The sequence below is a fragment of the Macaca fascicularis genome, chromosome X (assembly GCF_037993035.2).
Source record: "Macaca fascicularis isolate 582-1 chromosome X, T2T-MFA8v1.1".
In the NCBI taxonomy this organism is placed as follows: Eukaryota; Metazoa; Chordata; class Mammalia; order Primates; family Cercopithecidae; genus Macaca; species Macaca fascicularis.
In genome coordinates, this window is record NC_088395.1 from 50,902,307 (window position 1) to 50,909,036 (window position 6,730).

At 36.5% G+C, this 6,730-nt stretch overlaps 1 pseudogene; it reads right to left on the bottom strand.

Moving 5' to 3' along the window:
* Positions 1-3,723: 3,723 nt before the first annotated feature.
* Positions 3,724-4,504, bottom strand: LOC102123919 (high mobility group protein B1 pseudogene; annotated as a pseudogene).
* Between the last annotated feature and the right edge of the window lie 2,226 nt (positions 4,505-6,730).

The window sequence follows — 6,730 nt, forward strand, 5'->3', positions numbered from 1 at the left end:
AAGTCTGATAGAACTTCACAATGCTAAGGCTTGGGAGGTAGGTGAGATGGGAGATAAGCATCAGATTGAGCCTGCTTTCTCCTTTATCCCTTTTTTATTCAGATATTGACAAACCCAACTGAAGATACTATTGTCTTTGAATCTGTGGCAAAACCATTAGATGGCATGGGACTGCCAAGCATCTCTAGCTGTCTAGGATGACCTGTTATAGAGAATCTTTTATGGAAAAATTTGTTGAGTTTTCCACATTTGGATCATAGAGTGTGTAACCAAATATTGCAGGTGAGAACTTTGTCTTGGCCTCTCTCTTGCTATTGACAGCTTAAGTACCTTACTCTAGGATTCCCAGGGTTCATATGACTTTCTGCTTTTTGTTTTTAGGAATGGATATTGTGTAGTCAAAAACTTCGGGGCTGAGACCATGGGGAAAGTAGACAGAACCATGAAGGGTGATAAACCACTTGTGTTGAGCAATTCATTTGTTGTCTCTTGTTTCTGTACAAGTAGGCCTAAGTAAGTATTGGCATAATTGATTTTTTTGGTTATAGCATATTTTATTGTATATTACTAAAAGGATATACACTTTATATCAAGCTGGGTATGGCTGAAAGTAATACGTGAGACATAACCATCAGGAGAGACAAAACCATCAGTGCTGTTACTATGTGTTCATTGTTCCCTAGGTCTGTCCTGTATACTTCTTAGTAGCAGTAGGACTTGTCAAGACAGCATTACAATAAATGGGGAATTATTTTACTTAGAAGATGGCTCTCCCAGCCTGGGTCATGTATCAGCCTTGGGGGGAATATGATCCCATATCTACAAAATAATTTTTAAATGTTATCTGGGTGTGGTATTGCATGCCTGTAGTCGCAGATATTCAGGCAGCTGAGGTGAGGAGATTGCTTGAGCCCAGAAGTTTGAGGCCAAAGTGAGCTATGATCACACCACTACAATCCAGTGTGAGTAATAGAGCAAGACCCTGTCATAAAAAAGAAGAAGGAAGAAGAAAGAAGAAATGAAGGAGGAGGAGGCTCTGATTTTGAGAAGAGTTCAGTGTAACAAGGTAGAAGAAATGGTTTTCTTTTGTTACTTCATCTCATGCTTCCACTTGATAGACATACATGCATTGTGTCTGTCAACAGCTGGGCAGTGCTGAGAAGAAGGACTGTGCTTCTTATGGACATTCTCTAGACCTGTACATTTAACATCAGTTCACAAATTTTCCTATCCCACAGGAATGCAGAACCCTTGCATCATATGCTGCATCTCCCTGCCTTTCTCCATTCACCACAGGTCTTACATTCTCCAATAACATAAGGATTTTTTTTTCTCTTTCTAGAGTATACACACACTGCGGTCTTCTCATCTTTTATATCCCCTCATAAACTAGGAGTGAGCGAGTTACTAGGAAGGATCCCTGTGTATGAATTTCTTACTTCTTACTATTTTCTTTTATCCTGGTGGTCCAAAACCAAAAATTCTACCTTCTCTTATCATCCTCATAAGAATGATAATAGGCAGTATGTATCAAATACTTATTAATCAGGTAATATTTTAAATAATTTACAAGTATTATATTGTTTATTCCCTGCAGCCACTTTATAAAGTGGCTCTTATTATTACCTCTGTTTTGCAGATGTAAAACTGAAGCCCAGAGGTCACATAGATGGCACAAGTTCATCTAGCTGATAAGGGCTGGAACCAGAATTTGAGTTCCAGTGGTCTGACTTCAGAGTCCCTGCTCTTAGCCACGATACTATTATGCCTCCCATAGCTGGACACAGAGTTGTTTTACAATTGTTATCTGTTGTAAAATTGTTCCCTAAAGTGTACACTGTCTCTGACTCTATGGAATGACTACATGCAATGATGAGACATAATCTGTATTAGTTGTCTATTGCTACCTAATGAATTACCCCAAGACCTAGTGGCTTGAAACAGTGTTTATTATCTTAGTTTCTACAGATCAAGAATCTGGGCACAGCTGAGCAAGGTGCCTCTGGCTTTGGGTCCCTAACAAGGGTGCATTAAAAAATAAATTAGTTTCAAAATAATAAAAGTAATGCATATGCCTAGTTAAATATCCCAATAGTACTAAAAATATGAAATCCTACTGTCCAGAGGCAGTCTCTGTTACCAATTTATTGTGTATCCTTCCAGAACTCTTGTATAAACTTACAGATATGTAGGTGAACTGTTTTTTAACTCTGTAATTAGTAGTTTATTAGTATCATCTAGGGCTCAGATGTTCATTATCCCTACTGAAATTACACAAACAAATGTAAATGAGAAGAATCCAAGTCGAAATTAATAACAAAATAGCACTCCATCACAAAAGCATGTAAAATTACAAGAATGCTATTTTAACATACTGGCACTTTAAGAAAATGATAATATCAAAATAAACAAAATTTCCAAATTGTTCCCTAAACTGCTAAACAGATAAATATGACTAATGAATGAGTTTGGGTTTTGTAAAGAAAAATTATTTAAATAAATCACATAATTCATACTGAGTTGCAAAGGTTGTATCTTCTTTCCTCCTATTTGATTTATAAAGGGGCAAGCCGTAATATAGGAAAATGTAACCTATTTTAAACATGGCATCTTCATTTTAAAAGCTGATCCAATTAATTAAAAATACTTTTAATGGAGAGTTTTGAGTTTCCTGAGCAGTTCATATTTAGATAAATGGGAAAAGACATCTACAGTCAGCATTTTCATAGTCTTTACAAATATCAAGTAAAAATGTAATAGGGCAGTCTTATATTTTAAGCTCACGCCTTTTGGGGATACGGTCTCAAGTCTTCTTTAATGTCAGAACTGCAAAATATAATTGCTGTTATATGGTAATGGGAATTAAAGAACATAGAGTCCTCATGTAAAGATTAGAATGCACTTTTCTATTTAGTGCTTCAAAGGATGGACTTTCAAAATGTTTGATCTTAATAATCCCATGCTATAAGTAGACTGATTCCTCTTCAGTTTGTAAATATAAGTGGGCTATGTGAAATTTATCAACTGATTAAGGTTTTTGAGCTTCAGTTATAGATGAAAACTATCTCAATTTAACTTTATTTACCCCCATCATGATATGCAGGGTGTGTAGACAAAAGCATTTTATCAGCTATCTATATGACAGGATCAACACTGTAATAATTCATGTGATCCAAAATGGGCAAAAGCAAAAGACTAGTTTCCCTTCAAGAAGAAAAAGTTCAGACCTATGAAAAGGACTACAATACTAATTTTTAAAATTGTATTAGAAGCATTCATAATGTCAACAAAATTGCTACAGGTTTTTTTTTTTTTTTGCAATTAAAGTGGTATTCAGTTAACAGGACAACTATTTCATATAAGCTGTACCAGAGACAACTGAAATGAAAAAACTACCATCCCCATATATAACTAATTTGTGCTGTGCACCAACAAGAACCTGCTTTAAATTCCCATGCCAATTTACAACTCCCATATCATACCAGGCAGTCTGTGGCCATCTAAAGACACATTCAGTAGTGGGATAACTACACACACACACACACACACACACACACACACACACACACACACACACACGGACACTGTAAGGTTTAAAAACAAATCATGTACAGCTTATATTTTAATTTTTTCCTTTAACAGGAGTGAGTTGTGGACAGGGGACTTACATGTTTTATAGACAATAAGAAAACTGCTAGAACCAACTTATTCATTATTACCTTTTTAATTTTCATATTCCTCTTTTTTATCCTCTTCCTTCTTTTTCTTGCTTTTTTCAGCCTTGATGACTGCCTTTTTTGCAGCATCAGGCTTTCCTTTACCTCCAAATGCAGCAATATCCTTTTCGTATTTTTCCTTCAGCTTCACAGCCTTCTTTTCATAAGGGTGCTTGTCATCTTCAGCAGTGTAATTCCACATCTCTCCCAGTTTTTTTGCAACATCACTAACTGATAGGCCAGGATGTTCTTTGATTTTGGGGCAATCCTCAGAAGAGAACATGAAAAAGGCCAAAGGAGGCCTCCTGGGTGCATTGGGATCTTTGAACTTCATTTTGGTCTCCGCTTTTGGAGGGATATAGATTTTCATTTCTCTTTCATAATGGGCCATGTCCATTGAGTCTTCACCCTTGCTGAGTCTTCAAATTTTCATTTCTTTTGAGCAGACATGGTCTTCCACCTCTCTAAGCACTTCTTAGGAAACTCTGAGAAGTTGACTGAAGCATCTGGCTGCTGCTTCTTGTGCTCCTCCCAGGAAGTTTACACAAAGATTGCATATGATGTGATGACATTTTGCCTTTCAGCTTCTTAGGATCTCCTTTGCCTACATTATTTTTCCTCAGCAAGGCAGAATCACTCAGTGCCTGTTTGGCTCTCACCTGCCCTGGAGCAGTCTCTATGGAGCTCAATGTACTGCAGTGGCTGTGAGAGTGGGAGCCAGATGCAGCCTCCTCGCTCTCTCCACTCTGTAACCTGAACTTTTTCTTAAAACCAATGGAATCGCTCATGTTGCTTTGCACAGTCTCTTCTTAACTTGTTCATTAACAACATGTTCAATACATATAGGCTCACCTTATTCCGTAGCTGTTCCATTGATTGCTTTTTCCTGAGGCCTAAACAAAGAAGATAGCTAGAGTTGGAACTCACTTTCCTCATTTATGCAATGAGAAAAATAACAAACCTTAAGTTTGTTAATAACACTGTTATGAAGATTAAACCAATGCATGTAAGGTATTTAGAATGGTGTCTCACGTATAGTAAGCATGAAATAAGTATTGACATTTCTTGTTAGTTTTTTTAACCTTACAATCCAAGGAATGAGACTAACTCACATTTAAAAATAATGAGTCAAATCCAGATATTATAATAGTGATAATAGCAGCAGCTAACACTTATATGGCACAATATATGCCATGAGTTGTTATAAAATCTTTGTGTGTGCAAACATACCTCATTTTATAGCCCTTTACTTTATTGCATGTCACAGATACTGTGTTTTCTACATATTGAATGTTTGTGGGAACTCTGTATCAAGCAAATATATTGGTGTCATTTTTCCAGTAGCATGTGCTTACTTCATGTCTCTGTCACAATTTGGTGATTCTTGGAATATTTCGAAGTTTTTCATTATTATGTCAGTTATGATGATCCTTGATGTTACTATTGTAATTGATTCAGAGCACCATAAACCGTACCCATATAAGACAGTCAACTTAATAAATGTTGTATGTATTCTGAGTGCTCCAACTGATCATTTCCCCATCTATCTTCCTCTTCTCAGGACTCCCTACTTCCTGAGACACAATGATATTAAAATTAAGCCAATGAATAGCCCTACAGTGGCCCCCAAGTGTTCAAGCGGAAGAAAGAGAATCACATGTTTCTTACTTTAAATCAAAAGCTAGACATGATTAAGATTAGTGAAGGAGGCATATCAAAAGCCAAGATAGGCCAAAAACTAGGTCTCTGGCATCAAAGAATTAGTCAAGTAATGAATGCAAAGGAAAAGTTATTGAAGAACATTAAAAGTACTACTCCAGTGAACATATGAATGATAAAAAAGCAAAACAGCTTTATTGCTGATATGAAGAAAGTTTGAGTGTCTGGATCGAAGATCAAACAAGCCACAACATTCTCTTAAGCCAAAGCCTAACCAAAAAGCCTTATACTGGAAGATGTCATCTAGGTTTTTCATAGCTGGAGAGGAATCAATGCCTGGCTTCAAAGCTTCAAAGGACAGGCTGACTCTTTCATTAGGGGCTAATGCAGCTGGTGACTTCAAGCTGAAGCCAGTGCTTATTTTCCATTCCAAAAATCCTAGGGCCCTTGAGAATTATGCAAAATCTACTTTGCCTGTGCTCTATAAATGGAACAACAAAGCCTGGATGATAGCACATCTGTTTATAGCATAGTTTACTGAATATTTTAAGCCTACTGTTAAGAACTTCTGCTCAGAAAAAAAGATTCCTTTCAAAATATTAGTGCTCATTGACAATGCACCTGGTCATGCAAGGGCTATATGGAGATGTACAAGGGGATTAATGTTATTGTCATGCCTGCTAACACAATGTGATTCTGCGGCCCATAGATCAGCAGTAATTTTGACTTTCAGTCTTATTATTTAAGAAACACATATAGCTACCATAGATAGTGATTCCTCTGATGGGTCTGAGCAAAGTAAATTGAAAACCTTCTGGAAAGAATTCACCGTTTTAGATGCCATTAAGAACATTCATGGTTCATTGGAGGAGGTCAAAATATTAACATTAACAGGAGTTTGGAAGAAGTTGATTTCAACCCTTGTGGATGACTTTGAGCAGTTTAAGACTTCTGTGGAGAAAGTAACTGAAGATGTAGCAAAACAGCAAGAGATTAGAATTAAAAATGGAGCCTGAAGATGTCATTGAATTGCCACAATCTCATGATCAAACTTGAATGGATAAGGAGTCGCTTTTTATGGAGAAGCAAATAAAGTGGTTTCTTGAGAAGTGGAATCTACTCCTGGTGAAGATCCAGTGAACATTATTAAAATAACAGAAAATGATTTAGAATATTATATAAACCTAGTTGATATAGCAATAGGAGGATTTCAGAGGATTCACTCCAAATTTTGGAAAGAATGTGGGTAAAATGCTATCAAACACCATCTCATGCTACAGAGAAATCTTCTGTGAAAGAAATAGTCTATGTGTTTGGTTTTCTGTTCTTGTGATAGTTTGCTAAGAATGATGGTT